Consider the following 25,517-nt stretch of genomic DNA (forward strand, 5'->3'; position numbering starts at 1 on the left):
CACATGCTTTTCCATCTTGAACCCCAGAGACAAACACTCATTTTCTGCACCTTCCGCTCGCTAGGAATGAGGATCAAAGGCTGGCAAAACCTTAGCTGGGGTATCCTTCGATAGCTCAGCTGGTAGAGCGGAGGACTGTAGATTGACAAAATGTTGAGAAAACTGTAATCCTTAGGTCGCTGGTTCGATTCCGGCTCGAAGGAACTTTTACGTCACGTTGATAACACACCGTCTTTCTTGTTGACCCTTTCCCGTTTGCATCCCATGATACAACAGCGTCTTCCTTACTCCACCGCTTTAGTGGAAAACGGCCCACATCTCTGGCAAACCATTTTTGGGCTTCTACCTGCCAGGGTAATTACCTATTACTGTTACCCTGACTCAATTAAAAAAGGGGAGTCGGGCAGCTTGCTAGAAAGAGTTACAGAGTTCAGCTGGGTAGGGTTGAGGATCAAAGGCCAAAAAAGACTCTTGTGGGGTATCCTTTCATAGCTCAGTGGCCATCAAGTTCCCCCTTTTTAGCCTCACTGCACCTCAGTCCAGAGCACAAAAAAAAAGCAACAAGGGCAAGAGTGCTTTCTCCCACTTTCCATTCCATCTACTAGGTCATTGGAGAAGAACTAAAGTCAGTAGCGACCCTTATTGGCAGCAGCCCACTACTTTGTTTGAAGACAAAGTGCTTTGTATTTGACTTAATACCTCTAGCGACCCGTTTTGTCTGCTTCCACTTTTGGGAGTCTGATTACTTTTTACCGGTTGTATCACACCTTTCTAAAATTCCTACTTTTTGTTGACCCCTTGCTCAACACTCTGTGAAGACAAAAGAAATGTTGTAAAATACACAGTCCTCCATTCCAATGAAACTGTGTGGCGTTCCATCGTTAACTCTGACATCGCAGTTCCGCTCATCCGCCCGCGTCTCTTGCGCAGATGTGTATAGATGGGGGATTAGCTCAAATGGTAGAGCGCTCGCTTAGCATGCGAGAGGTAGCGGGATCGATGCCCGCATCCTCCACACACATGCTTTTCCATCTTGAACCCCAGAGACAAACACTCATTTTCTGCACCTTCCGCTCGCTAGGAATGAGGATCAAAGGCTGGCAAAACCTTAGCTGGGGTATCCTTCGATAGCTCAGCTGGTAGAGCGGAGGACTGTAGATTGACAAAATGTTGAGAAAACTGTAATCCTTAGGTCGCTGGTTCGATTCCGGCTCGAAGGAACTTTTACGTCACGTTGATAACACACCGTCTTTCTTGTTGACCCTTTCCCGTTTGCATCCCATGATACAACAGCGTCTTCCTTACTCCACCGCTTTAGTGGAAAACGGCCCACATCTCTGGCAAACCATTTTTGGGCTTCTACCTGCCAGGGTAATTACCTATTACTGTTACCCTGACTCAATTAAAAAAGGGGAGTCGGGCAGCTTGCTAGAAAGAGTTACAGAGTTCAGCTGGGTAGGGTTGAGGATCAAAGGCCAAAAAAGACTCTTGTGGGGTATCCTTTCATAGCTCAGTGGCCATCAAGTTCCCCCTTTTTAGCCTCACTGCACCTCAGTCCAGAGCACAAAAAAAAAGCAACAAGGGCAAGAGTGCTTTCTCCCACTTTCCATTCCATCTACTAGGTCATTGGAGAAGAACTAAAGTCAGTAGCGACCCTTATTGGCAGCAGCCCACTACTTTGTTTGAAGACAAAGTGCTTTGTATTTGACTTAATACCTCTAGCGACCCGTTTTGTCTGCTTCCACTTTTGGGAGTCTGATTACTTTTTACCGGTTGTATCACACCTTTCTAAAATTCCTACTTTTTGTTGACCCCTTGCTCAACACTCTGTGAAGACAAAAGAAATGTTGTAAAATACACAGTCCTCCATTCCAATGAAACTGTGTGGCGTTCCATCGTTAACTCTGACATCGCAGTTCCGCTCATCCGCCCGCGTCTCTTGCGCAGATGTGTATAGATGGGGGATTAGCTCAAATGGTAGAGCGCTCGCTTAGCATGCGAGAGGTAGCGGGATCGATGCCCGCATCCTCCACACACATGCTTTTCCATCTTGAACCCAAGAGACAAACACTCATTTTCTGCACCTTCCGCTCGCTAGGAATGAGGATCAAAGGCTGGCAAAACCTTAGCTGGGGTATCCTTCGATAGCTCAGCTGGTAGAGCGGAGGACTGTAGATTGACAAAATGTTGAGAAAACTGTAATCCTTAGGTCGCTGGTTCGATTCCGGCTCGAAGGAACTTTTACGTCACGTTGATAACACACCGTCTTTCTTGTTGACCCTTTCCCGTTTGCATCCCATGATACAACAGCGTCTTCCTTACTCCACCGCTTTAGTGGAAAACGGCCCACATCTCTGGCAAACCATTTTTGGGCTTCTACCTGCCAGGGTAATTACCTATTACTGTTACCCTGACTCAATTAAAAAAGGGGAGTCGGGCAGCTTGCTAGAAAGAGTTACAGAGTTCAGCTGGGTAGGGTTGAGGATCAAAGGCCAAAAAAGACTCTTGTGGGGTATCCTTTCATAGCTCAGTGGCCATCAAGTTCCCCCTTTTTAGCCTCACTGCACCTCAGTCCAGAGCACAAAAAAAAAGCAACAAGGGCAAGAGTGCTATCTCCCACTTTCCATTCCATCTACTAGGTCATTGGAGAAGAACTAAAGTCAGTAGCGACCCTTATTGGCAGCAGCCCACTACTTTGTTTGAAGACAAAGTGCTTTGTATTTGACTTAATACCTCTAGCGACCCGTTTTGTCTGCTTCCACTTTTGGGAGTCTGATTACTTTTTACCGGTTGTATCACACCTTTCTAAAATTCCTACTTTTTGTTGACCCCTTGCTCAACACTCTGTGAAGACAAAAGAAATGTTGTAAAATACACAGTCCTCCATTCCAATGAAACTGTGTGGCGTTCCATCGTTAACTCTGACATCGCAGTTCCGCTCATCCGCCCGCGTCTCTTGCGCAGATGTGTATAGATGGGGGATTAGCTCAAATGGTAGAGCGCTCGCTTAGCATGCGAGAGGTAGCGGGATCGATGCCCGCATCCTCCACACACATGCTTTTCCATCTTGAACCCCAGAGACAAACACTCATTTTCTGCACCTTCCGCTCGCTAGGAATGAGGATCAAAGGCTGGCAAAACCTTAGCTGGGGTATCTTTCGATAGCTCAGCTGGTAGAGCGGAGGACTGTAGATTGACAAAATGTTGAGAAAACTGTAATCCTTAGGTCGCTGGTTCGATTCCGGCTCGAAGGAACTTTTACGTCACGTTGATAACACACCGTCTTTCTTGTTGACCCTTTCCCGTTTGCATCCCATGATACAACAGCGTCTTCCTTACTCCACCGCTTTAGTGGAAAACGGCCCACATCTCTGGCAAACCATTTTTGGGCTTCTACCTGCCAGGGTAATTACCTATTACTGTTACCCTGACTCAATTAAAAAAGGGGAGTCGGGCAGCTTGCTAGAAAGAGTTACAGAGTTCAGCTGGGTAGGGTTGAGGATCAAAGGCCAAAAAAGACTCTTGTGGGGTATCCTTTCATAGCTCAGTGGCCATCAAGTTCCCCCTTTTTAGCCTCACTGCACCTCAGTCCAGAGCACAAAAAAAAAGCAACAAGGGCAAGAGTGCTATCTCCCACTTTCCATTTCATCTACTAGGGCATTGGAGAAGAACTAAAGTCAGTAGCGACTGTCAGGCATGGACTCACCCCCACCGCCAGCGGTAGTGCGAACGCCGCGCTCGCGGCTGACGTCATCGGGACCCCGAACTTCCGGTCTGTCCCGGCGGCATCCTCCTCCGCTCAGCGTACCACCAGGAGCATGTCTCAGCAGGGCAGGGCAACGCGCGCACGCACGGAGCGTCACGCCCTTTATGCCCTGAGGAGGAAAATCACATGAGCAGGCTGCCGGGACAGTTGCCGCCTCCTTCCTGACATCATCGGGGGGGGTGGAGTTTGCTGAAGTGACAGTCTGCATTTAAGCAGCAGACTGTCAGTATTCTGTGTCCGCTGTAGCGATCACACCTGTGTTAGCTCTCGGATCCACAGTATACTTATATATTGGTACTGCCAATATATAAGTACTGGAAGAAACATACCAATGTGATTTATCTGTGCCTTTGACCTTTTTGCTCGTTCTTGACCTTGCTCTTGCCTAATCCTCTTGTACTTTTGCCAATCTGATCTCCTGTTGCCGACCTTGCTGTACCTCTCGTTTTCGCCTCTGATCTGTGATACTGTACCTTGATATTCCGATCTCCTGTTGCCGAACCCCGGCTTGTTATTAGACTCCGTCCTAGCCTCCTGACTCTGTACCTTGCTTTATTGATACTCTGTTGCCGAATTTTGCTTGTTTCACTATCCTCCTCCAGCGGGCCCTTGCCGCTGGACGGAAGTTACCGCTAGCAGTGTGTCTCGCCACTGCGTAGTGCCTATTACTGTTGCACCAATCACTATACACCTTGAGTGGGCAGGGGTTAGTTTATATATCGGATTGTCGGTGAGACTGCAGCTCACCCATAATCAGATATACGTCTGTGTGCCGGTGATACTGCAGATTACCGGTAATCAGACACTCTCTGCGTCCACCTATCGTCACAGATCGTGACAGCGACCCTTATTGGCAGCAGCCCACTACTTTGTTTGAAGACAAAGTGCTTTGTATTTGACTTAATACCTCTAGCGACCCGTTTTGTCTGCTTCCACTTTTGGGAGTCTGATTACTTTTTACCGGTTGTATCACACCTTTCTAAAATTCCTACTTTTTGTTGACCCCTTGCTCAACACTCTGTGAAGACAAAAGAAATGTTGTAAAATACACAGTCCTCCATTCCAATGAAACTGTGTGGCGTTCCATCGTTAACTCTGACATCGCAGTTCCGCTCATCCGCCCGCGTCTCTTGCGCAGATGTGTATAGATGGGGGATTAGTTCAAATGGTAGAGCGCTCGCTTAGCATGCGAGAGGTAGCGGGATTGATGCCCGCATCCTCCACACACATGCTTTTCCATCTTGAACCCCAGAGACAAACACTCATTTTCTGCACCTTCCGCTCGCTAGGAATGAGGATCAAAGGCTGGCAAAACCTTAGCTGGGGTATCCTTCGATAGCTCAGCTGGTAGAGCGGAGGACTGTAGATTGACAAAATGTTGAGAAAACTGTAATCCTTAGGTCGCTGGTTCGATTCCGGCTCGAAGGAACTTTTACGTCACGTTGATAACACACCGTCTTTCTTGTTGACCCTTTCCCGTTTGCATCCCATGATACAACAGCGTCTTCCTTACTCCACCGCTTTAGTGGAAAACAGCCCACATCTCTGGCAAACCATTTTTGGGCTTCTACCTGCCAGGGTAATTACCTATTACTGTTACCCTGACTCAATTAAAAAAGGGGAGTCGGGCAGCTTGCTAGAAAGAGTTACAGAGTTCAGCTGGGTAGGGTTGAGGATCAAAGGCCAAAAAAGACTCTTGTGGGGTATCCTTTCATAGCTCAGTGGCCATCAAGTTCCCCCTTTTTAGCCTCACTGCACCTCAGTCCAGAGCACAAAAAAAAGCAACAAGGGCAAGAGTGCTTTCTCCCACTTTCCATTCCATCTACTAGGTCATTGGAGAAGAACTAAAGTCAGTAGCGACCCTTATTGGCAGCAGCCCACTACTTTGTTTGAAGACAAAGTGCTTTGTATTTGACTTAATACCTCTAGCGACCCGTTTTGTCTGCTTCCACTTTTGGGAGTCTGATTACTTTTTACCGGTTGTATCACACCTTTCTAAAATTCCTACTTTTTGTTGACCCCTTGCTCAACACTCTGTGAAGACAAAAGAAATGTTGTAAAATACACAGTCCTCCATTCCAATGAAACTGTGTGGCGTTCCATCGTTAACTCTGACATCGCAGTTCCGCTCATCCGCCCGCGTCTCTTGCGCAGATGTGTATAGATGGGGGATTAGCTCAAATGGTAGAGCGCTCGCTTAGCATGCGAGAGGTAGCGGGATTGATGCCCGCATCCTCCACACACATGCTTTTCCATCTTGAACCCCAGAGACAAACACTCATTTTCTGCACCTTCCGCTCGCTAGGAATGAGGATCAAAGGCTGGCAAAACCTTAGCTGGGGTATCCTTCGATAGCTCAGCTGGTAGATCGGAGGACTGTAGATTGACAAAATGTTGAGAAAACTGTAATCCTTAGGTCGCTGGTTCGATTCCGGCTCGAAGGAACTTTTACGTCACGTTGATAACACACCGTCTTTCTTGTTGACCCTTTCCCGTTTGCATCCCATGATACAACAGCGTCTTCCTTACTCCACCGCTTTAGTGGAAAACGGCCCACATCTCTGGCAAACCATTTTTGGGCTTCTACCTGCCAGGGTAATTACCTATTACTGTTACCCTGACTCAATTAAAAAAGGGGAGTCGGGCAGCTTGCTAGAAAGAGTTACAGAGTTCAGCTGGGTAGGGTTGAGGATCAAAGGCCAAAAAAGACTCTTGTGGGGTATCCTTTCATAGCTCAGTGGCCATCAAGTTCCCCCTTTTTAGCCTCACTGCACCTCAGTCCAGAGCACACAAAAAAAGCAACAAGGGCAAGAGTGCTATCTCCCACTTTCCATTCCATCTACTAGGTCATTGGAGAAGAACTAAAGTCAGTAGCGACCCTTATTGGCAGCAGCCCACTACTTTGTTTGAAGACAAAGTGCTTTGTATTTGACTTAATACCTCTAGCGACCCGTTTTGTCTGCTTCCACTTTTGGGAGTCTGATTACTTTTTACCGGTTGTATCACACCTTTCTAAAATTCCTACTTTTTGTTGACCCCTTGCTCAACACTCTGTGAAGACAAAAGAAATGTTGTAAAATACACAGTCCTCCATTCCAATGAAACTGTGTGGCGTTCCATCGTTAACTCTGACATCGCAGTTCCGCTCATCCGCCCGCGTCTCTTGCGCAGATGTGTATAGATGGGGGATTAGCTCAAATGGTAGAGCGCTCGCTTAGCATGCGAGAGGTAGCGGGATCGATGCCCGCATCCTCCACACACATGCTTTTCCATCTTGAACCCCAGAGACAAACACTCATTTTCTGCACCTTCCGCTCGCTAGGAATGAGGATCAAAGGCTGGCAAAACCTTAGCTGGAGTATCCTTCGATAGCTCAGCTGGTAGAGCGGAGGACTGTAGATTGACAAAATGTTGAGAAAACTGTAATCCTTAGGTCGCTGGTTCGATTCCGGCTCGAAGGAACTTTTACGTCACGTTGATAACACACCGTCTTTCTTGTTGACCCTTTCCCGTTTGCATCCCATGATACAACAGCGTCTTCCTTACTCCACCGCTTTAGTGGAAAACGGCCCACATCTCTGGCAAACCATTTTTGGGCTTCTACCTGCCAGGGTAATTACCTATTACTGTTACCCTGACTCAATTAAAAAAGGGGAGTCGGGCAGCTTGCTAGAAAGAGTTACAGAGTTCAGCTGGGTAGGGTTGAGGATCAAAGGCCAAAAAAGACTCTTGTGGGGTATCCTTTCATAGCTCAGTGGCAATCAAGTTCCCCCTTTTTAGCCTCACTGCACCTCAGTCCAGAGCACACAAAAAAAGCAACAAGGGCAAGAGTGCTATCTCCCACTTTCCATTTCATCTACTAGGGCATTGGAGAAGAACTAAAGTCAGTAGCGACCCTTATTGGCAGCAGCCCACTACTTTGTTTGAAGACAAAGTGCTTTGTATTTGACTTAATACCTCTAGCGACCCGTTTTGTCTGCTTCCACTTTTGGGAGTCTGATTACTTTTTACCGGTTGTATCACACCTTTCTAAAATTCCTACTTTTTGTTGACCCCTTGCTCAACACTCTGTGAAGACAAAAGAAATGTTGTAAAATACACAGTCCTCCATTCCAATGAAACTGTGTGGCGTTCCATCGTTAACTCTGACATCGCAGTTCCGCTCATCCGCCCGCGTCTCTTGCGCAGATGTGTATAGATGGGGGATTAGCTCAAATGGTAGAGCGCTTGCTTAGCATGCGAGAGGTAGCGGGATCGATGCCCGCATCCTCCACACACATGCTTTTCCATCTTGAACCCCAGAGACAAACACTCATTTTCTGCACCTTCCGCTCGCTAGGAATGAGGATCAAAGGCTGGCAAAACCTTAGCTGGGGTATCCTTCGATAGCTCAGCTGGTAGAGCGGAGGACTGTAGATTGACAAAATGTTGAGAAAACTGTAATCCTTAGGTCGCTGGTTCGATTCCGGCTCGAAGGAACTTTTACGTCACGTTGATAACACACCGTCTTTCTTGTTGACCCTTTCCCGTTTGCATCCCATGATACAACAGCGTCTTCCTTACTCCACCGCTTTAGTGGAAAACGGCCCACATCTCTGGCAAACCATTTTTGGGCTTCTACCTGCCAGGGTAATTACCTATTACTGTTACCCTGACTCAATTAAAAAAGGGGAGTCGGGCAGCTTGCTAGAAAGAGTTACAGAGTTCAGCTGGGTAGGGTTGAGGATCAAAGGCCAAAAAAGACTCTTGTGGGGTATCCTTTCATAGCTCAGTGGCCATCAAGTTCCCCCTTTTTAGCCTCACTGCACCTCAGTCCAGAGCACAAAAAAAAAGCAACAAGGGCAAGAGTGCTATCTCCCACTTTCCATTTCATCTACTAGGGCATTGGAGAAGAACTAAAGTCAGTAGCGACCCTTATTGGCAGCAGCCCACTACTTTGTTTGAAGACAAAGTGCTTTGTATTTGACTTAATACCTCTAGCGACCCGTTTTGTCTGCTTCCACTTTTGGGAGTCTGATTACTTTTTACCGGTTGTATCACACCTTTCTAAAATTCCTACTTTTTGTTGACCCCTTGCTCAACACTCTGTGAAGACAAAAGAAATGTTGTAAAATACACAGTCCTCCATTCCAATGAAACTGTGTGGCGTTCCATCGTTAACTCTGACATCGCAATTCCGCTCATCCGCCCGCGTCTCTTGCGCAGATGTGTATAGATGGGGGATTAGCTCAAATGGTAGAGCGCTCGCTTAGCATGTGAGAGGTAGCGGGATCGATGCCCGCATCCTCCACACACATGCTTTTCCATCTTGAACCCCAGAGACAAACACTCATTTTCTGCACCTTCCGCTCGCTAGGAATGAGGATCAAAGGCTGGCAAAACCTTAGCTGGGGTATCCTTCGATAGCTCAGCTGGTAGAGCGGAGGACTGTAGATTGACAAAATGTTGAGAAAACTGTAATCCTTAGGTCGCTGGTTCGATTCCGGCTCGAAGGAACTTTTACGTCACGTTGATAACACACCGTCTTTCTTGTTGACCCTTTCCCGTTTGCATCCCATGATACAACAGCGTCTTCCTTACTCCACCGCTTTAGTGGAAAACGGCCCACATCTCTGGCAAACCATTTTTGGGCTTCTACCTGCCAGGGTAATTACCTATTACTGTTACCCTGACTCAATTAAAAAAGGGGAGTCGGGCAGCTTGCTAGAAAGAGTTACAGAGTTCAGCTGGGTAGGGTTGAGGATCAAAGGCCAAAAAAGACTCTTGTGGGGTATCCTTTCATAGCTCAGTGGCCATCAAGTTCCCCCTTTTTAGCCTCACTGCACCTCAGTCCAGAGCACAAAAAAAAGCAACAAGGGCAAGAGTGCTATCTCCCACTTTCCATTCCATCTACTAGGTCATTGGAGAAGAACTAAAGTCAGTAGCGACCCTTATTGGCAGCAGCCCACTACTTTGTTTGAAGACAAAGTGCTTTGTATTTGACTTAATACCTCTAGCGACCCGTTTTGTCTGCTTCCACTTTTGGGAGTCTGATTACTTTTTACCGGTTGTATCACACCTTTCTAAAATTCCTACTTTTTGTTGACCCCTTGCTCAACACTCTGTGAAGACAAAAGAAATGTTGTAAAATACACAGTCCTCCATTCCAATGAAACTGTGTGGCGTTCCATCGTTAACTCTGACATCGCAGTTCCGCTCATCCGCCCGCGTCTCTTGCGCAGATGTGTATAGATGGGGGATTAGCTCAAATGGTAGAGCGCTCGCTTAGCATGCGAGAGGTAGCGGGATCGATGCCCGCATCCTCCACACACATGCTTTTCCATCTTGAACCCCAGAGACAAACACTCATTTTCTGCACCTTCCGCTCGCTAGGAATGAGGATCAAAGGCTGGCAAAACCTTAGCTGGAGTATCCTTCGATAGCTCAGCTGGTAGAGCGGAGGACTGTAGATTGACAAAATGTTGAGAAAACTGTAATCCTTAGGTCGCTGGTTCGATTCCGGCTCGAAGGAACTTTTACGTCACGTTGATAACACACCGTCTTTCTTGTTGACCCTTTCCCGTTTGCATCCCATGATACAACAGCGTCTTCCTTACTCCACCGCTTTAGTGGAAAACGGCCCACATCTCTGGCAAACCATTTTTGGGCTTCTACCTGCCAGGGTAATTACCTATTACTGTTACCCTGACTCAATTAAAAAAGGGGAGTCGGGCAGCTTGCTAGAAAGAGTTACAGAGTTCAGCTGGGTAGGGTTGAGGATCAAAGGCCAAAAAAGACTCTTGTGGGGTATCCTTTCATAGCTCAGTGGCAATCAAGTTCCCCCTTTTTAGCCTCACTGCACCTCAGTCCAGAGCACACAAAAAAAGCAACAAGGGCAAGAGTGCTATCTCCCACTTTCCATTTCATCTACTAGGGCATTGGAGAAGAACTAAAGTCAGTAGCGACCCTTATTGGCAGCAGCCCACTACTTTGTTTGAAGACAAAGTGCTTTGTATTTGACTTAATACCTCTAGCGACCCGTTTTGTCTGCTTCCACTTTTGGGAGTCTGATTACTTTTTACCGGTTGTATCACACCTTTCTAAAATTCCTACTTTTTGTTGACCCCTTGCTCAACACTCTGTGAAGACAAAAGAAATGTTGTAAAATACACAGTCCTCCATTCCAATGAAACTGTGTGGCGTTCCATCGTTAACTCTGACATCGCAGTTCCGCTCATCCGCCCGCGTCTCTTGCGCAGATGTGTATAGATGGGGGATTAGCTCAAATGGTAGAGCGCTTGCTTAGCATGCGAGAGGTAGCGGGATCGATGCCCGCATCCTCCACACACATGCTTTTCCATCTTGAACCCCAGAGACAAACACTCATTTTCTGCACCTTCCGCTCGCTAGGAATGAGGATCAAAGGCTGGCAAAACCTTAGCTGGGGTATCCTTCGATAGCTCAGCTGGTAGAGCGGAGGACTGTAGATTGACAAAATGTTGAGAAAACTGTAATCCTTAGGTCGCTGGTTCGATTCCGGCTCGAAGGAACTTTTACGTCACGTTGATAACACACCGTCTTTCTTGTTGACCCTTTCCCGTTTGCATCCCATGATACAACAGCGTCTTCCTTACTCCACCGCTTTAGTGGAAAACGGCCCACATCTCTGGCAAACCATTTTTGGGCTTCTACCTGCCAGGGTAATTACCTATTACTGTTACCCTGACTCAATTAAAAAAGGGGAGTCGGGCAGCTTGCTAGAAAGAGTTACAGAGTTCAGCTGGGTAGGGTTGAGGATCAAAGGCCAAAAAAGACTCTTGTGGGGTATCCTTTCATAGCTCAGTGGCCATCAAGTTCCCCCTTTTTAGCCTCACTGCACCTCAGTCCAGAGCACAAAAAAAAAGCAACAAGGGCAAGAGTGCTATCTCCCACTTTCCATTTCATCTACTAGGGCATTGGAGAAGAACTAAAGTCAGTAGCGACCCTTATTGGCAGCAGCCCACTACTTTGTTTGAAGACAAAGTGCTTTGTATTTGACTTAATACCTCTAGCGACCCGTTTTGTCTGCTTCCACTTTTGGGAGTCTGATTACTTTTTACCGGTTGTATCACACCTTTCTAAAATTCCTACTTTTTGTTGACCCCTTGCTCAACACTCTGTGAAGACAAAAGAAATGTTGTAAAATACACAGTCCTCCATTCCAATGAAACTGTGTGGCGTTCCATCGTTAACTCTGACATCGCAATTCCGCTCATCCGCCCGCGTCTCTTGCGCAGATGTGTATAGATGGGGGATTAGCTCAAATGGTAGAGCGCTCGCTTAGCATGTGAGAGGTAGCGGGATCGATGCCCGCATCCTCCACACACATGCTTTTCCATCTTGAACCCCAGAGACAAACACTCATTTTCTGCACCTTCCGCTCGCTAGGAATGAGGATCAAAGGCTGGCAAAACCTTAGCTGGGGTATCCTTCGATAGCTCAGCTGGTAGAGCGGAGGACTGTAGATTGACAAAATGTTGAGAAAACTGTAATCCTTAGGTCGCTGGTTCGATTCCGGCTCGAAGGAACTTTTACGTCACGTTGATAACACACCGTCTTTCTTGTTGACCCTTTCCCGTTTGCATCCCATGATACAACAGCGTCTTCCTTACTCCACCGCTTTAGTGGAAAACGGCCCACATCTCTGGCAAACCATTTTTGGGCTTCTACCTGCCAGGGTAATTACCTATTACTGTTACCCTGACTCAATTAAAAAAGGGGAGTCGGGCAGCTTGCTAGAAAGAGTTACAGAGTTCAGCTGGGTAGGGTTGAGGATCAAAGGCCAAAAAAGACTCTTGTGGGGTATCCTTTCATAGCTCAGTGGCCATCAAGTTCCCCCTTTTTAGCCTCACTGCACCTCAGTCCAGAGCACAAAAAAAAAGCAACAAGGGCAAGAGTGCTTTCTCCCACTTTCCATTCCATCTACTAGGTCATTGGAGAAGAACTAAAGTCAGTAGCGACCCTTATTGGCAGCAGCCCACTACTTTGTTTGAAGACAAAGTGCTTTGTATTTGACTTAATACCTCTAGCGACCCGTTTTGTCTGCTTCCACTTTTGGGAGTCTGATTACTTTTTACCGGTTGTATCACACCTTTCTAAAATTCCTACTTTTTGTTGACCCCTTGCTCAACACTCTGTGAAGACAAAAGAAATGTTGTAAAATACACAGTCCTCCATTCCAATGAAACTGTGTGGCGTTCCATCGTTAACTCTGACATCGCAGTTCCGCTCATCCGCCCGCGTCTCTTGCGCAGATGTGTATAGATGGGGGATTAGCTCAAATGGTAGAGCGCTCGCTTAGCATGCGAGAGGTAGCGGGATCGATGCCCGCATCCTCCACACACATGCTTTTCCATCTTGAACCCAAGAGACAAACACTCATTTTCTGCACCTTCCGCTCGCTAGGAATGAGGATCAAAGGCTGGCAAAACCTTAGCTGGGGTATCCTTCGATAGCTCAGCTGGTAGAGCGGAGGACTGTAGATTGACAAAATGTTGAGAAAACTGTAATCCTTAGGTCGCTGGTTCGATTCCGGCTCGAAGGAACTTTTACGTCACGTTGATAACACACCGTCTTTCTTGTTGACCCTTTCCCGTTTGCATCCCATGATACAACAGCGTCTTCCTTACTCCACCGCTTTAGTGGAAAACGGCCCACATCTCTGGCAAACCATTTTTGGGCTTCTACCTGCCAGGGTAATTACCTATTACTGTTACCCTGACTCAATTAAAAAAGGGGAGTCGGGCAGCTTGCTAGAAAGAGTTACAGAGTTCAGCTGGGTAGGGTTGAGGATCAAAGGCCAAAAAAGACTCTTGTGGGGTATCCTTTCATAGCTCAGTGGCCATCAAGTTCCCCCTTTTTAGCCTCACTGCACCTCAGTCCAGAGCACAAAAAAAAAGCAACAAGGGCAAGAGTGCTATCTCCCACTTTCCATTCCATCTACTAGGTCATTGGAGAAGAACTAAAGTCAGTAGCGACCCTTATTGGCAGCAGCCCACTACTTTGTTTGAAGACAAAGTGCTTTGTATTTGACTTAATACCTCTAGCGACCCGTTTTGTCTGCTTCCACTTTTGGGAGTCTGATTACTTTTTACCGGTTGTATCACACCTTTCTAAAATTCCTACTTTTTGTTGACCCCTTGCTCAACACTCTGTGAAGACAAAAGAAATGTTGTAAAATACACAGTCCTCCATTCCAATGAAACTGTGTGGCGTTCCATCGTTAACTCTGACATCGCAGTTCCGCTCATCCGCCCGCGTCTCTTGCGCAGATGTGTATAGATGGGGGATTAGCTCAAATGGTAGAGCGCTCGCTTAGCATGCGAGAGGTAGCGGGATCGATGCCCGCATCCTCCACACACATGCTTTTCCATCTTGAACCCCAGAGACAAACACTCATTTTCTGCACCTTCCGCTCGCTAGGAATGAGGATCAAAGGCTGGCAAAACCTTAGCTGGGGTATCTTTCGATAGCTCAGCTGGTAGAGCGGAGGACTGTAGATTGACAAAATGTTGAGAAAACTGTAATCCTTAGGTCGCTGGTTCGATTCCGGCTCGAAGGAACTTTTACGTCACGTTGATAACACACCGTCTTTCTTGTTGACCCTTTCCCGTTTGCATCCCATGATACAACAGCGTCTTCCTTACTCCACCGCTTTAGTGGAAAACGGCCCACATCTCTGGCAAACCATTTTTGGGCTTCTACCTGCCAGGGTAATTACCTATTACTGTTACCCTGACTCAATTAAAAAAGGGGAGTCGGGCAGCTTGCTAGAAAGAGTTACAGAGTTCAGCTGGGTAGGGTTGAGGATCAAAGGCCAAAAAAGACTCTTGTGGGGTATCCTTTCATAGCTCAGTGGCCATCAAGTTCCCCCTTTTTAGCCTCACTGCACCTCAGTCCAGAGCACAAAAAAAAAGCAACAAGGGCAAGAGTGCTATCTCCCACTTTCCATTTCATCTACTAGGGCATTGGAGAAGAACTAAAGTCAGTAGCGACTGTCAGGCATGGACTCACCCCCACCGCCAGCGGTAGTGCGAACGCCGCGCTCGCGGCTGACGTCATCGGGACCCCGAACTTCCGGTCTGTCCCGGCGGCATCCTCCTCCGCTCAGCGTACCACCAGGAGCATGTCTCAGCAGGGCAGGGCAACGCGCGCACGCACGGAGCGTCACGCCCTTTATGCCCTGAGGAGGAAAATCACATGAGCAGGCTGCCGGGACAGTTGCCGCCTCCTTCCTGACATCATCGGGGGGGGTGGAGTTTGCTGAAGTGACAGTCTGCATTTAAGCAGCAGACTGTCAGTATTCTGTGTCCGCTGTAGCGATCACACCTGTGTTAGCTCTCGGATCCACAGTATACTTATATATTGGTACTGCCAATATATAAGTACTGGAAGAAACATACCAATGTGATTTATCTGTGCCTTTGACCTTTTTGCTCGTTCTTGACCTTGCTCTTGCCTAATCCTCTTGTACTTTTGCCAATCTGATCTCCTGTTGCCGACCTTGCTGTACCTCTCGTTTTCGCCTCTGATCTGTGATACTGTACCTTGATATTCCGATCTCCTGTTGCCGAACCCCGGCTTGTTATTAGACTCCGTCCTAGCCTCCTGACTCTGTACCTTGCTTTATTGATACTCTGTTGCCGAATTTTGCTTGTTTCACTATCCTCCTCCAGCGGGCCCTTGCCGCTGGACGGAAGTTACCGCTAGCAGTGTGTCTCGCCACTGCGTAGTGCCTATTACTGTTGCACCAATCACTATACACCTTGAGTGGGCAGGGGTTAGTTTATATATCGGATTGTCGGTGAGACTGCAGCTCACCCATAATCAGATATACGTCTGTGTGCCGGTGATACTGCAGATTACCGGTAATCAGACACTCTCTGCGTCCACCTATCGTCACAGATCGTGACAGCGACCCTTATTGGCAGCAGCCCACTACTTTGTTTGAAGACAAAGTGCTTTGTATTTGACTTAATACCTCTAGCGACCCGTTTTGTCTGCTTCCACTTTTGGGAGTCTGATTACTTTTTACCGGTTGTATCACACCTTTCTAAAATTCCTACTTTTTGTTGACCCCTTGCTCAACACTCTGTGAAGACAAAAGAAATGTTGTAAAATACACAGTCCTCCATTCCAATGAAACTGTGTGGCGTTCCATCGTTAACTCTGACATCGCAGTTCCGCTCATCCGCCCGCGTCTCTTGCGCAGATGTGTATAGATGGGGGATTAGTTCAAATGGTAGAGCGCTCGCTTAGCATGCGAGAGGTAGCGGGATTGATGCCCGCATCCTCCACACACATGCTTTTCCATCTTGAACCCCAGAGACAAACACTCATTTTCTGCACCTTCCGCTCGCTAGGAATGAGGATCAAAGGCTGGCAAAACCTTAGCTGGGGTATCCTTCGATAGCTCAGCTGGTAGAGCGGAGGACTGTAGATTGACAAAATGTTGAGAAAACTGTAATCCTTATGTCGCTGGTTCGATTCCGGCTCGAAGGAACTTTTACGTCACGTTGATAACACACCATCTTTCTTGTTGACCCTTTCCCGTTTGCATCCCATGATACAACAGCGTCTTCCTTACTCCACCGCTTTAGTGGAAAACGGCCCACATCTCTGGCAAACCATTTTTGGGCTTCTACCTGCCAGGGTAATTACCTATTACTGTTACCCTGACTCAATTAAAAAAGGGGAGTCGGGCAGCTTGCTAGAAAGAGTTACAGAGTTCAGCTGGGTAGGGTTGAGGATCAAAGGCCAAAAAAGACTCTTGTGGGGTATCCTTTCATAGCTCAGTGGCCATCAAGTTCCCCCTTTTTAGCCTCACTGCACCTCAGTCCAGAGCACAAAAAAAAGCAACAAGGGCAAGAGTGCTATCTCCCACTTTCCATTCCATCTACTAGGTCATTGGAGAAGAACTAAAGTCAGTAGCGACCCTTATTGGCAGCAGCCCACTACTTTGTTTGAAGACAAAGTGCTTTGTATTTGACTTAATACCTCTAGCGACCCGTTTTGTCTGCTTCCACTTTTGGGAGTCTGATTACTTTTTACCGGTTGTATCACACCTTTCTAAAATTCCTACTTTTTGTTGACCCCTTGCTCAACACTCTGTGAAGACAAAAGAAATGTAAAATACACAGTCCTCCATTCCAATGAAACTGTGTGGCGTTCCATCGTTAACTCTGACATCGCAGTTCCACTCATCCGCCCGCGTCTCTTGCGCAGATGTGTATAGATGGGGGATTAGCTCAAATGGTAGAGCGCTCGCTTAGCATGCGAGAGGTAGCGGGATCGATGCCCGCATCCTCCACACACATGCTTTTCCATCTTGAACCCCAGAGATAAACACTCATTTTCTGCACCTTCCGCTCGCTAGGAATGAGGATCAAAGGCTGGCAAAACCTTAGCTGGGGTATCCTTCGATAGCTCAGCTGGTAGAGCGGAGGACTGTAGATTGACAAAATGTTGAGAAAACTGTAATCCTTAGGTCGCTGGTTCGATTCCGGCTCGAAGGAACTTTTACGTCACGTTGATAACACACCGTCTTTCTTGTTGACCCTTTCCCGTTTGCATCCCATGATACAACAGCGTCTTCCTTACTCCACCGCTTTAGTGGAAAACGGCCCACATCTCTGGCAAACCATTTTTGGGCTTCTACCTGCCAGGGTAATTACCTATTACTGTTACCCTGACTCAATTAAAAAAGGGGAGTCGGGCAGCTTGCTAGAAAGAGTTACAGAGTTCAGCTGGGTAGGGTTGAGGATCAAAGGCCAAAAAAGACTCTTGTGGGGTATCCTTTCATAGCTCAGTGGCCATCAAGTTCCCCCTTTTTAGCCTCACTGCACCTCAGTCCAGAGCACAAAAAAAAAGCAACAAGGGCAAGAGTGCTATCTCCCACTTTCCATTTCATCTACTAGGGCATTGGAGAAGAACTAAAGTCAGTAGCGACCCTTATTGGCAGCAGCCCACTACTTTGTTTGAAGACAAAGTGCTTTGTATTTGACTTAATACCTCTAGCGACCCGTTTTGTCTGCTTCCACTTTTGGGAGTCTGATTACTTTTTACCGGTTGTATCACACCTTTCTAAAATTCCTACTTTTTGTTGACCCCTTGCTCAACACTCTGTGAAGACAAAAGAAATGTTGTAAAATACACAGTCCTCCATTCCAATGAAACTGTGTGGCGTTCCATCGTTAACTCTGACATCGCAGTTCCGCTCATCCGCCCGCGTCTCTTGCGCAGATGTGTATGGATGGGGGATTAGCTCAAATGGTAGAGTGCTCGCTTAGCATGCGAGAGGTAGCGGGATCGATGCCCGCATCCTCCACACACATGCTTTTCCATCTTGAACCCCAGAGACAAACACTCATTTTCTGCACCTTCCGCTCGCTAGGAATGAGGATCAAAGGCTGGCAAAACCTTAGCTGGGGTATCCTTCGATAGCTCAGCTGGTAGAGCGGAGGACTGTAGATTGACAAAATGTTGAGAAAACTGTAATCCTTAGGTCGCTGGTTCAATTCCGGCTCGAAGGAACTTTTACGTCACGTTGATAACACACCGTCTTTCTTGTTGACCCTTTCCCGTTTGCATCCCATGATACAACAGCGTCTTCCTTACTCCACCGCTTTAGTGGAAAACGGCCCACATCTCTGGCAAACCATTTTTGGGCTTCTACCTGCCAGGGTAATTACCTATTACTGTTACCCTGACTCAATTAAAAAAGGGGAGTCGGGCAGCTTGCTAGAAAGAGTTACAGAGTTCAGCTGGGTAGGGTTGAGGATCAAAGGCCAAAAAAGACTCTTGTGGGGTATCCTTTCATAGCTCAGTGGCCATCAAGTTCCCCCTTTTTAGCCTCACTGCACCTCAGTCCAGAGCACAAAAAAAAAGCAACAAGGGCAAGAGTGCTATCTCCCACTTTCCATTCCATCTACTAGGTCATTGGAGAAGAACTAAAGTCAGTAGCGACCCTTATTGGCAGCAGCCCACTACTTTGTTTGAAGACAAAGTGCTTTGTATTTGACTTAACCTTCCTGACGGTAAGCCCGAGCTGAGCTCGGGCTATGCCATGCAGGAAGATATCTCAGCCCCTGGTGGGGCGATTTGGGCCATTTAAAGTGCTGTACGCGCAGCTAGCACTTTGCTAGCCATGCGTACAGCTTGATCGCCGCCGCTCTGCGGCAATCGCCCGCACGCAGCGGCAGAAGAGGGCCCCCCCCCCCCCGCCAGAGCCCTACGCTGCCCGGACCAATGAGTTCCTGGCAGCGCTATGGGCTGGATCGGAGGCGTCTGACATCAGGACATCGGCTGACGTCCATGACGTCATTCCGATCGTTGCCATGGCGACAGGAGAAGCCAAACAGGGGAGCGCGTTATATACGCGTCCCCCTGTTTGCTATTGATGCCGGCGACGATCGCACTAGAGGGACACATGCGCCCTCTAGTGGTGTTTCATGTAGCTACCACTCTGGTAGCTTTACATGAAACAAAAACAAAAAAAAAAAAAAAAAAGGATTTTTGCCTATTTGGCAAAAAAAATTAACCGCCAGGGAGGTTAATACCTCTAGCGACCCGTTTTGTCTGCTTCCACTTTTGGGAGTCTGATTACTTTTTACCGGTTGTATCACACCTTTCTAAAATTCCTACTTTTTGTTGACCCCTTGCTCAACACTCTGTGAAGACAAAAGAAATGTTGTAAAATACACAGTCCTCCATTCCAATGAAACTGTGTGGCGTTCCATCGTTAACTCTGACATCGCAGTTCCGCTCATCCGCCCGCGTCTCTTGCGCAGATGTGTATAGATGGGGGATTAGCTCAAATGGTAGAGCGCTCGCTTAGCATGCGAGAGGTAGCGGGATCGATGCCCGCATCCTCCACACACATGCTTTTCCATCTTGAACCCCAGAGACAAACACTCATTTTCTGCACCTTCCGCTCGCTAGGAATGAGGATCAAAGGCTGGCAAAACCTTAGCTGGGGTATCCTTTGATAGCTCAGCTGGTAGAGCGGAGGACTGTAGATTGACAAAATGTTGAGAAAACTGTAATCCTTAGGTCGCTGGTTCGATTCCGGCTCGAAGGAACTTTTACGTCACGTTGATAACACACCGTCTTTCTTGTTGACCCTTTCCCGTTTGCATCCCATGATACAACAGCGTCTTCCTTACTCCACCGCTTTAGTGGAAAACGGCCCACATCTCTGGCAAACCATTTTTGGGCTTCTACCTGCCAGGGTAATTACCTATTACTGTTACCCTGACTCAATTAAAAAAGGGGAGTCGGGCAGCTTGCTAGAAAGAGTTACAGAGTTCAGCTGGGTAGGGTTGAGGATCAAAGGCCAAAAAAGACTCTTGTGGGGTATCCTTTCATAGCTCAGTGGCCATCAAGTTCCCCCTTTTTAGCCTCACTGCACCTCAGTCCAGAGCACAAAAAAAAAGCAACAAGGGCAAGAGTGCTATCTCCCACTTTCCATTTCATCTACTAGGGCATTGGAGAAGAACTAAAGTCAGTAGCGACCCTTATTGGCAGCAGCCCACTACTTTGTTTGAAGACAAAGTGCTTTGTATTTGACTTAATACCTCTAGCGACCCGTTTTGTCTGCTTCCACTTTTGGGAGTCTGATTACTTTTTACCGGTTGTATCACACCTTTCTAAAATTCCTACTTTTTGTTGACCCCTTGCTCAACACTCTGTGAAGACAAAAGAAATGTTGTAAAATACACAGTCCTCCATTCCAATGAAACTGTGTGGCGTTCCATCGTTAACTCTGACATCGCAGTTCCGCTCATCCGCCCGCGTCTCTTGCGCAGATGTGTATAGATGGGGGATTAGCTCAAATGGTAGAGCGCTCGCTTAGCATGCGAGAGGTAGCGGGATCGATGCCCGCATCCTCCACACACATGCTTTTCCATCTTGAACCCCAGAGACAAACACTCATTTTCTGCACCTTCCGCTCGCTAGGAATGAGGATCAAAGGCTGGCAAAACCTTAGCTGGGGTATCCTTTGATAGCTCAGCTGGTAGAGCGGAGGACTGTAGATTGACAAAATGTTGAGAAAACTGTAATCCTTAGGTCGCTGGTTCGATTCCGGCTCGAAGGAACTTTTACGTCACGTTGATAACACACCGTCTTTCTTGTTGACCCTTTCCCGTTTGCATCCCATGATACAACAGCGTCTTCCTTACTCCACCGCTTTAGTGGAAAACGGCCCACATCTCTGGCAAACCATTTTTGGGCTTCTACCTGCCAGGGTAATTACCTATTACTGTTACCCTGACTCAATTAAAAAAGGGGAGTCGGGCAGCTTGCTAGAAAGAGTTACAGAGTTCAGCTGGGTAGGGTTGAGGATCAAAGGCCAAAAAAGACTCTTGTGGGGTATCCTTTCATAGCTCAGTGGCCATCAAGTTCCCCCTTTTTAGCCTCACTGCACCTCAGTCCAGAGCACAAAAAAAAAGCAACAAGGGCAAGAGTGCTATCTCCCACTTTCCATTTCATCTACTAGGGCATTGGAGAAGAACTAAAGTCAGTAGCGACCCTTATTGGCAGCAGCCCACTACTTTGTTTGAAGACAAAGTGCTTTGTATTTGACTTAATACCTCTAGCGACCCGTTTTGTCTGCTTCCACTTTTGGGAGTCTGATTACTTTTTACCGGTTGTATCACACCTTTCTAAAATTCCTACTTTTTGTTGACCCCTTGCTCAACACTCTGTGAAGACAAAAGAAATGTTGTAAAATACACAGTCCTCCATTCCAATGAAACTGTGTGGCGTTCCATCGTTAACTCTGACATCGCAGTTCCGCTCATCCGCCCGCGTCTCTTGAGCAGATGTGTATAGATGGGGGATTAGCTCAAATGGTAGAGCGCTCGCTTAGCATGCGAGAGGTAGCAGGATCGATGCCCGCATCCTCCACACACATGCTTTTCCATCTTGAACCCCAGAGACAAACACTCATTTTCTGCACCTTCTGCTCGCTAGGAATGAGGATCAAAGGCTGGCAAAACCTTAGCTGGGGTATCCTTCGATAGCTCAGCTGGTAGAGCGGAGGACTGTAGATTGACAAAATGTTGAGAAAACTGTAATCCTTAGGTCGCTGGTTCGGTTCCGGCTCGAAGGAACTTTTACGTCACGTTGATAACACACCGTCTTTCTTGTTGACCCTTTCCCGTTTGCATCCCATGATACAACAGCGTCTTCCTTACTCCACCGCTTTAGTGGAAAACGGCCCACATCTCTGGCAAACCATTTTTGGGCTTCTACCTGCCAGGGTAATTACCTATTACTGTTACCCTGACTCAATTAAAAAAGGGGAGTCGGGCAGCTTGCTAGAAAGAGTTACAGAGTTCAGCTGGGTAGGGTTGAGGATCAAAGGCCAAAAAAGACTCTTGTGGGGTATCCTTTCATAGCTCAGTGGCCATCAAGTTCCCCCTTTTTAGCCTCACTGCACCTCAGTCCAGAGCACAAAAAAAAAGCAACAAGGGCAAGAGTGCTATCTCCCACTTTCCATTTCATCTACTAGGGCATTGGAGAAGAACTAAAGTCAGTAGCGACCCTTATTGGCAGCAGCCCACTACTTTGTTTGAAGACAAAGTGCTTTGTATTTGACTTAATACCTCTAGCGACCCGTTTTGTCTGCTTCCACTTTTGGGAGTCTGATTACTTTTTACCGGTTGTATCACACCTTTCTAAAATTCCTACTTTTTGTTGACCCCTTGCTCAACACTCTGTGAAGACAAAAGAAATGTTGTAAAATACACAGTCCTCCATTCCAATGAAACTGTGTGGCGTTCCATCGTTAACTCTGACATCGCAGTTCCGCTCATCCGCACGCGTCTCTTGCGCAGATGTGTATAGATGGGGGATTAGCTCAAATGGTAGAGCGCTCGCTTAGCATGCGAGAGGTAGCAGGATCGATGCCCGCATCCTCCACACACATGCTTTTCCATCTTGAACCCCAGAGACAAACACTCATTTTCTGCACCTTCCGCTCGCTAGGAATGAGGATCAAAGGCTGGCAAAACCTTAGCTGGGGTATCCTTCGATAGCTCAGCTGGTAGAGCGGAGGACTGTAGATTGACAAAATGTTGAGAAAACTGTAATCCTTAGGTCGCTGGTTCGATTCCGGCTCGAAGGAACTTTTACGTCACGTTGATAACACACCGTCTTTCTTGTTGACCCTTTCCCGTTTGCATCCCATGATACAACAGCGTCTTCCTTACTCCACCGCTTTAGTGGAAAACGGCCCACATCTCTGGCAAACCATTTTTGGGCTTCTACCTGCCAGGGTAATTACCTATTACTGTTACCCTGACTCAATTAAAAAAGGGGAGTCGGGCAGCTTGCTAGAAAGAGTTACAGAGTTCAGCTGGGTAGGGTTGAGGATCAAAGGCCAAAAAAGACTCTTGTGGGGTATCCTTTCATAGCTCAGTGGCCATCAAGTTCCCCCTTTTTAGCCTCACTGCACCTCAGTCCAGAGCACAAAAAAAAAGCAACAAGGGCAAGAGTGCTATCTCCCACTTTCCATTCCATCTACTAGGTCATTGAAGAAGAACTAAAGTCAGTAGCGACCCTTATTGGCAGCAGCCCACTACTTTGTTTGAAGACAAAGTGCTTTGTATTTGACTTAATACCTCTAGCGACCCGTTTTGTCTGCTTCCACTTTTGGGAGTCTGATTACTTTTTACCGGTTGTATCACACCTTTCTAAAATTCCTACTTTTTGTTGACCCCTTGCTCAACACTCTGTGAAGACAAAAGAAATGTTGTAAAATACACAGTCCTCCATTCCAATGAAACTGTGTGGCGTTCCATCGTTAACTCTGACATCGCAGTTCCGCTCATCCGCCCGCGTCTCTTGCGCAGATGTGTATAGATGGGGGATTAGCTCAAATGGTAGAGCGCTCGCTTAGCATGCGAGAGGTAGCGGGATCGATGCCCGCATCCTCCACACACATGCTTTTCCATCTTGAACCCCAGAGACAAACACTCATTTTCTGCACCTTCCGCTCGCTAGGAATGAGGATCAAAGGCTGGCAAAACCTTAGCTGGGGTATCCTTCGATAGCTCAGCTGGTAGAGCGGAGGACTGTAGATTGACAAAATGTTGAGAAAACTGTAATCCTTAGGTCGCTGGTTCGATTCCGGCTCGAAGGAACTTTTACGTCACGTTGATAACACACCGTCTTTCTTGTTGACCCTTTCCCGTTTGCATCCCATGATACAACAGCGTCTTCCTTACTCCACCGCTTTAGTGGAAAACGGCCCACATCTCTGGCAAACCATTTTTGGGCTTCTACCTGCCAGGGTAATTACCTATTACTGTTACCCTGACTCAATTAAAAAAGGGGAGTCGGGCAGCTTGCTAGAAAGAGTTACAGAGTTCAGCTGGGTAGGGTTGAGGATCAAAGGCCAAAAAAGACTCTTGTGGGGTATCCTTTCATAGCTCAGTGGCCATCAAGTTCCCCCTTTTTAGCCTCACTGCACCTCAGTCCAGAGCACAAAAAAAAGCAACAAGGGCAAGAGTGCTATCTCCCACTTTCCATTCCATCTACTAGGTCATTGGAGAAGAACTAAAGTCAGTAGCGACCCTTATTGGCAGCAGCCCACTACTTTGTTTGAAGACAAAGTGCTTTGTATTTGACTTAATACCTCTAGCGACCCGTTTTGTCTGCTTCCACTTTTGGGAGTCTGATTACTTTTTACCGGTTGTATCACACCTTTCTAAAATTCCTACTTTTTGTTGACCCCTTGCTCAACACTCTGTGAAGACAAAAGAAATGTTGTAAAATACACAGTCCTCCATTCCAATGAAACTGTGTGGCGTTCCATCGTTAACTCTGACATCGCAGTTCCGCTCATCCGCCCGCGTCTCTTGCGCAGATGTGTATAGATGGGGGATTAGCTCAAATGGTAGAGCGCTCGCTTAGCATGCGAGAGGTAGCGGGATCGATGCCCGCATCCTCCACACACATGCTTTTCCATCTTGAACCCCAGAGACAAACACTCATTTTCTGCACCTTCCGCTCGCTAGGAATGAGGATCAAAGGCTGGCAAAACCTTAGCTGGGGTATCCTTTGATAGCTCAGCTGGTAGAGCGGAGGACTGTAGATTGACAAAATGTTGAGAAAACTGTAATCCTTAGGTCGCTGGTTCGATTCCGGCTCGAAGGAACTTTTACGTCACGTTGATAACACACCGTCTTTCTTGTTGACCCTTTCCCGTTTGCATCCCATGATACAACAGCGTCTTCCTTACTCCACCGCTTTAGTGGAAAACGGCCCACATCTCTGGCAAACCATTTTTGGGCTTCTACCTGCCAGGGTAATTACCTATTACTGTTACCCTGACTCAATTAAAAAAGGGGAGTTGGGCAGCTTGCTAGAAAGAGTTACAGAGTTCAGCTGGGTAGGGTTGAGGATCAAAGGCCAAAAAAGACTCTTGTGGGGTATCCTTTCATAGCTCAGTGGCCATCAAGTTCCCCCTTTTTAGCCTCACTGCACCTCAGTCCAGAGCACAAAAAAAAGCAACAAGGGCAAGAGTGCTATCTCCCACTTTCCATTTCATCTACTAGGGCATTGGAGAAGAACTAAAGTCAGTAGCGACCCTTATTGGCAGCAGCCCACTACTTTGTTTGAAGACAAAGTGCTTTGTATTTGACTTAATACCTCTAGCGACCCGTTTTGTCTGCTTCCACTTTTGGGAGTCTGATTACTTTTTACCGGTTGTATCACACCTTTCTAA

At 47.2% G+C, this 25,517-nt stretch overlaps 38 non-coding genes across 38 annotated transcripts; all 38 read left to right on the forward strand.

Annotated features, from left to right (window-relative positions):
- Positions 1–104: 104 nt before the first annotated feature.
- Positions 105–203, forward strand: TRNAY-GUA (transfer RNA tyrosine (anticodon GUA)). The gene is made up of 2 exons: positions 105–141; positions 168–203. It is a non-coding gene; the product is annotated as a tRNA-Tyr (tRNA).
- A 739-nt stretch (positions 204–942) lies between these two features.
- Positions 943–1,015, forward strand: TRNAA-AGC (transfer RNA alanine (anticodon AGC)). The gene has a single exon. It is a non-coding gene; the product is annotated as a tRNA-Ala (tRNA).
- Positions 1,016–1,121: 106 nt separating this feature from the next.
- TRNAY-GUA (transfer RNA tyrosine (anticodon GUA)) lies at positions 1,122–1,220 on the forward strand. Its single transcript has 2 exons — positions 1,122–1,158; positions 1,185–1,220. It is a non-coding gene; the product is annotated as a tRNA-Tyr (tRNA).
- Positions 1,221–1,959: 739 nt separating this feature from the next.
- TRNAA-AGC (transfer RNA alanine (anticodon AGC)) lies at positions 1,960–2,032 on the forward strand. Its single transcript has one exon. It is a non-coding gene; the product is annotated as a tRNA-Ala (tRNA).
- A 106-nt stretch (positions 2,033–2,138) lies between these two features.
- Positions 2,139–2,237, forward strand: TRNAY-GUA (transfer RNA tyrosine (anticodon GUA)). The gene is made up of 2 exons: positions 2,139–2,175; positions 2,202–2,237. It is a non-coding gene; the product is annotated as a tRNA-Tyr (tRNA).
- A 739-nt stretch (positions 2,238–2,976) lies between these two features.
- TRNAA-AGC (transfer RNA alanine (anticodon AGC)) lies at positions 2,977–3,049 on the forward strand. The gene has a single exon. It is a non-coding gene; the product is annotated as a tRNA-Ala (tRNA).
- A 106-nt stretch (positions 3,050–3,155) lies between these two features.
- TRNAY-GUA (transfer RNA tyrosine (anticodon GUA)) lies at positions 3,156–3,254 on the forward strand. The gene is made up of 2 exons: positions 3,156–3,192; positions 3,219–3,254. It is a non-coding gene; the product is annotated as a tRNA-Tyr (tRNA).
- A 1,841-nt stretch (positions 3,255–5,095) lies between these two features.
- On the forward strand, positions 5,096–5,194 carry TRNAY-GUA (transfer RNA tyrosine (anticodon GUA)). The gene is made up of 2 exons: positions 5,096–5,132; positions 5,159–5,194. It is a non-coding gene; the product is annotated as a tRNA-Tyr (tRNA).
- Positions 5,195–6,949: 1,755 nt separating this feature from the next.
- On the forward strand, positions 6,950–7,022 carry TRNAA-AGC (transfer RNA alanine (anticodon AGC)). Its single transcript has one exon. It is a non-coding gene; the product is annotated as a tRNA-Ala (tRNA).
- Positions 7,023–7,128: 106 nt separating this feature from the next.
- On the forward strand, positions 7,129–7,227 carry TRNAY-GUA (transfer RNA tyrosine (anticodon GUA)). The gene is made up of 2 exons: positions 7,129–7,165; positions 7,192–7,227. It is a non-coding gene; the product is annotated as a tRNA-Tyr (tRNA).
- Positions 7,228–7,966: 739 nt separating this feature from the next.
- Positions 7,967–8,039, forward strand: TRNAA-AGC (transfer RNA alanine (anticodon AGC)). Its single transcript has one exon. It is a non-coding gene; the product is annotated as a tRNA-Ala (tRNA).
- Positions 8,040–8,145: 106 nt separating this feature from the next.
- TRNAY-GUA (transfer RNA tyrosine (anticodon GUA)) lies at positions 8,146–8,244 on the forward strand. Its single transcript has 2 exons — positions 8,146–8,182; positions 8,209–8,244. It is a non-coding gene; the product is annotated as a tRNA-Tyr (tRNA).
- Positions 8,245–8,983: 739 nt separating this feature from the next.
- On the forward strand, positions 8,984–9,056 carry TRNAA-AGC (transfer RNA alanine (anticodon AGC)). Its single transcript has one exon. It is a non-coding gene; the product is annotated as a tRNA-Ala (tRNA).
- Positions 9,057–9,162: 106 nt separating this feature from the next.
- On the forward strand, positions 9,163–9,261 carry TRNAY-GUA (transfer RNA tyrosine (anticodon GUA)). Its single transcript has 2 exons — positions 9,163–9,199; positions 9,226–9,261. It is a non-coding gene; the product is annotated as a tRNA-Tyr (tRNA).
- A 738-nt stretch (positions 9,262–9,999) lies between these two features.
- TRNAA-AGC (transfer RNA alanine (anticodon AGC)) lies at positions 10,000–10,072 on the forward strand. The gene has a single exon. It is a non-coding gene; the product is annotated as a tRNA-Ala (tRNA).
- A 106-nt stretch (positions 10,073–10,178) lies between these two features.
- On the forward strand, positions 10,179–10,277 carry TRNAY-GUA (transfer RNA tyrosine (anticodon GUA)). The gene is made up of 2 exons: positions 10,179–10,215; positions 10,242–10,277. It is a non-coding gene; the product is annotated as a tRNA-Tyr (tRNA).
- Positions 10,278–11,016: 739 nt separating this feature from the next.
- TRNAA-AGC (transfer RNA alanine (anticodon AGC)) lies at positions 11,017–11,089 on the forward strand. The gene has a single exon. It is a non-coding gene; the product is annotated as a tRNA-Ala (tRNA).
- Positions 11,090–11,195: 106 nt separating this feature from the next.
- TRNAY-GUA (transfer RNA tyrosine (anticodon GUA)) lies at positions 11,196–11,294 on the forward strand. The gene is made up of 2 exons: positions 11,196–11,232; positions 11,259–11,294. It is a non-coding gene; the product is annotated as a tRNA-Tyr (tRNA).
- Positions 11,295–12,033: 739 nt separating this feature from the next.
- TRNAA-AGC (transfer RNA alanine (anticodon AGC)) lies at positions 12,034–12,106 on the forward strand. Its single transcript has one exon. It is a non-coding gene; the product is annotated as a tRNA-Ala (tRNA).
- A 106-nt stretch (positions 12,107–12,212) lies between these two features.
- On the forward strand, positions 12,213–12,311 carry TRNAY-GUA (transfer RNA tyrosine (anticodon GUA)). Its single transcript has 2 exons — positions 12,213–12,249; positions 12,276–12,311. It is a non-coding gene; the product is annotated as a tRNA-Tyr (tRNA).
- Positions 12,312–13,050: 739 nt separating this feature from the next.
- Positions 13,051–13,123, forward strand: TRNAA-AGC (transfer RNA alanine (anticodon AGC)). The gene has a single exon. It is a non-coding gene; the product is annotated as a tRNA-Ala (tRNA).
- Positions 13,124–13,229: 106 nt separating this feature from the next.
- On the forward strand, positions 13,230–13,328 carry TRNAY-GUA (transfer RNA tyrosine (anticodon GUA)). The gene is made up of 2 exons: positions 13,230–13,266; positions 13,293–13,328. It is a non-coding gene; the product is annotated as a tRNA-Tyr (tRNA).
- A 739-nt stretch (positions 13,329–14,067) lies between these two features.
- TRNAA-AGC (transfer RNA alanine (anticodon AGC)) lies at positions 14,068–14,140 on the forward strand. Its single transcript has one exon. It is a non-coding gene; the product is annotated as a tRNA-Ala (tRNA).
- A 106-nt stretch (positions 14,141–14,246) lies between these two features.
- Positions 14,247–14,345, forward strand: TRNAY-GUA (transfer RNA tyrosine (anticodon GUA)). Its single transcript has 2 exons — positions 14,247–14,283; positions 14,310–14,345. It is a non-coding gene; the product is annotated as a tRNA-Tyr (tRNA).
- A 1,841-nt stretch (positions 14,346–16,186) lies between these two features.
- TRNAY-GUA (transfer RNA tyrosine (anticodon GUA)) lies at positions 16,187–16,285 on the forward strand. Its single transcript has 2 exons — positions 16,187–16,223; positions 16,250–16,285. It is a non-coding gene; the product is annotated as a tRNA-Tyr (tRNA).
- Positions 16,286–17,020: 735 nt separating this feature from the next.
- TRNAA-AGC (transfer RNA alanine (anticodon AGC)) lies at positions 17,021–17,093 on the forward strand. The gene has a single exon. It is a non-coding gene; the product is annotated as a tRNA-Ala (tRNA).
- A 106-nt stretch (positions 17,094–17,199) lies between these two features.
- TRNAY-GUA (transfer RNA tyrosine (anticodon GUA)) lies at positions 17,200–17,298 on the forward strand. The gene is made up of 2 exons: positions 17,200–17,236; positions 17,263–17,298. It is a non-coding gene; the product is annotated as a tRNA-Tyr (tRNA).
- A 739-nt stretch (positions 17,299–18,037) lies between these two features.
- TRNAA-AGC (transfer RNA alanine (anticodon AGC)) lies at positions 18,038–18,110 on the forward strand. The gene has a single exon. It is a non-coding gene; the product is annotated as a tRNA-Ala (tRNA).
- A 106-nt stretch (positions 18,111–18,216) lies between these two features.
- Positions 18,217–18,315, forward strand: TRNAY-GUA (transfer RNA tyrosine (anticodon GUA)). The gene is made up of 2 exons: positions 18,217–18,253; positions 18,280–18,315. It is a non-coding gene; the product is annotated as a tRNA-Tyr (tRNA).
- Positions 18,316–19,584: 1,269 nt separating this feature from the next.
- TRNAA-AGC (transfer RNA alanine (anticodon AGC)) lies at positions 19,585–19,657 on the forward strand. The gene has a single exon. It is a non-coding gene; the product is annotated as a tRNA-Ala (tRNA).
- A 106-nt stretch (positions 19,658–19,763) lies between these two features.
- TRNAY-GUA (transfer RNA tyrosine (anticodon GUA)) lies at positions 19,764–19,862 on the forward strand. Its single transcript has 2 exons — positions 19,764–19,800; positions 19,827–19,862. It is a non-coding gene; the product is annotated as a tRNA-Tyr (tRNA).
- Positions 19,863–20,601: 739 nt separating this feature from the next.
- Positions 20,602–20,674, forward strand: TRNAA-AGC (transfer RNA alanine (anticodon AGC)). Its single transcript has one exon. It is a non-coding gene; the product is annotated as a tRNA-Ala (tRNA).
- Positions 20,675–20,780: 106 nt separating this feature from the next.
- Positions 20,781–20,879, forward strand: TRNAY-GUA (transfer RNA tyrosine (anticodon GUA)). The gene is made up of 2 exons: positions 20,781–20,817; positions 20,844–20,879. It is a non-coding gene; the product is annotated as a tRNA-Tyr (tRNA).
- Positions 20,880–22,814: 1,935 nt separating this feature from the next.
- On the forward strand, positions 22,815–22,913 carry TRNAY-GUA (transfer RNA tyrosine (anticodon GUA)). Its single transcript has 2 exons — positions 22,815–22,851; positions 22,878–22,913. It is a non-coding gene; the product is annotated as a tRNA-Tyr (tRNA).
- Positions 22,914–23,652: 739 nt separating this feature from the next.
- TRNAA-AGC (transfer RNA alanine (anticodon AGC)) lies at positions 23,653–23,725 on the forward strand. The gene has a single exon. It is a non-coding gene; the product is annotated as a tRNA-Ala (tRNA).
- Positions 23,726–23,831: 106 nt separating this feature from the next.
- On the forward strand, positions 23,832–23,930 carry TRNAY-GUA (transfer RNA tyrosine (anticodon GUA)). Its single transcript has 2 exons — positions 23,832–23,868; positions 23,895–23,930. It is a non-coding gene; the product is annotated as a tRNA-Tyr (tRNA).
- Positions 23,931–24,668: 738 nt separating this feature from the next.
- Positions 24,669–24,741, forward strand: TRNAA-AGC (transfer RNA alanine (anticodon AGC)). Its single transcript has one exon. It is a non-coding gene; the product is annotated as a tRNA-Ala (tRNA).
- A 106-nt stretch (positions 24,742–24,847) lies between these two features.
- Positions 24,848–24,946, forward strand: TRNAY-GUA (transfer RNA tyrosine (anticodon GUA)). Its single transcript has 2 exons — positions 24,848–24,884; positions 24,911–24,946. It is a non-coding gene; the product is annotated as a tRNA-Tyr (tRNA).
- Positions 24,947–25,517: the final 571 nt, after the last annotated feature.

The sequence above is a fragment of the Hyperolius riggenbachi genome, chromosome 4 (assembly GCF_040937935.1).
Source record: "Hyperolius riggenbachi isolate aHypRig1 chromosome 4, aHypRig1.pri, whole genome shotgun sequence".
Classification (NCBI taxonomy): domain Eukaryota; kingdom Metazoa; phylum Chordata; class Amphibia; order Anura; family Hyperoliidae; genus Hyperolius; species Hyperolius riggenbachi.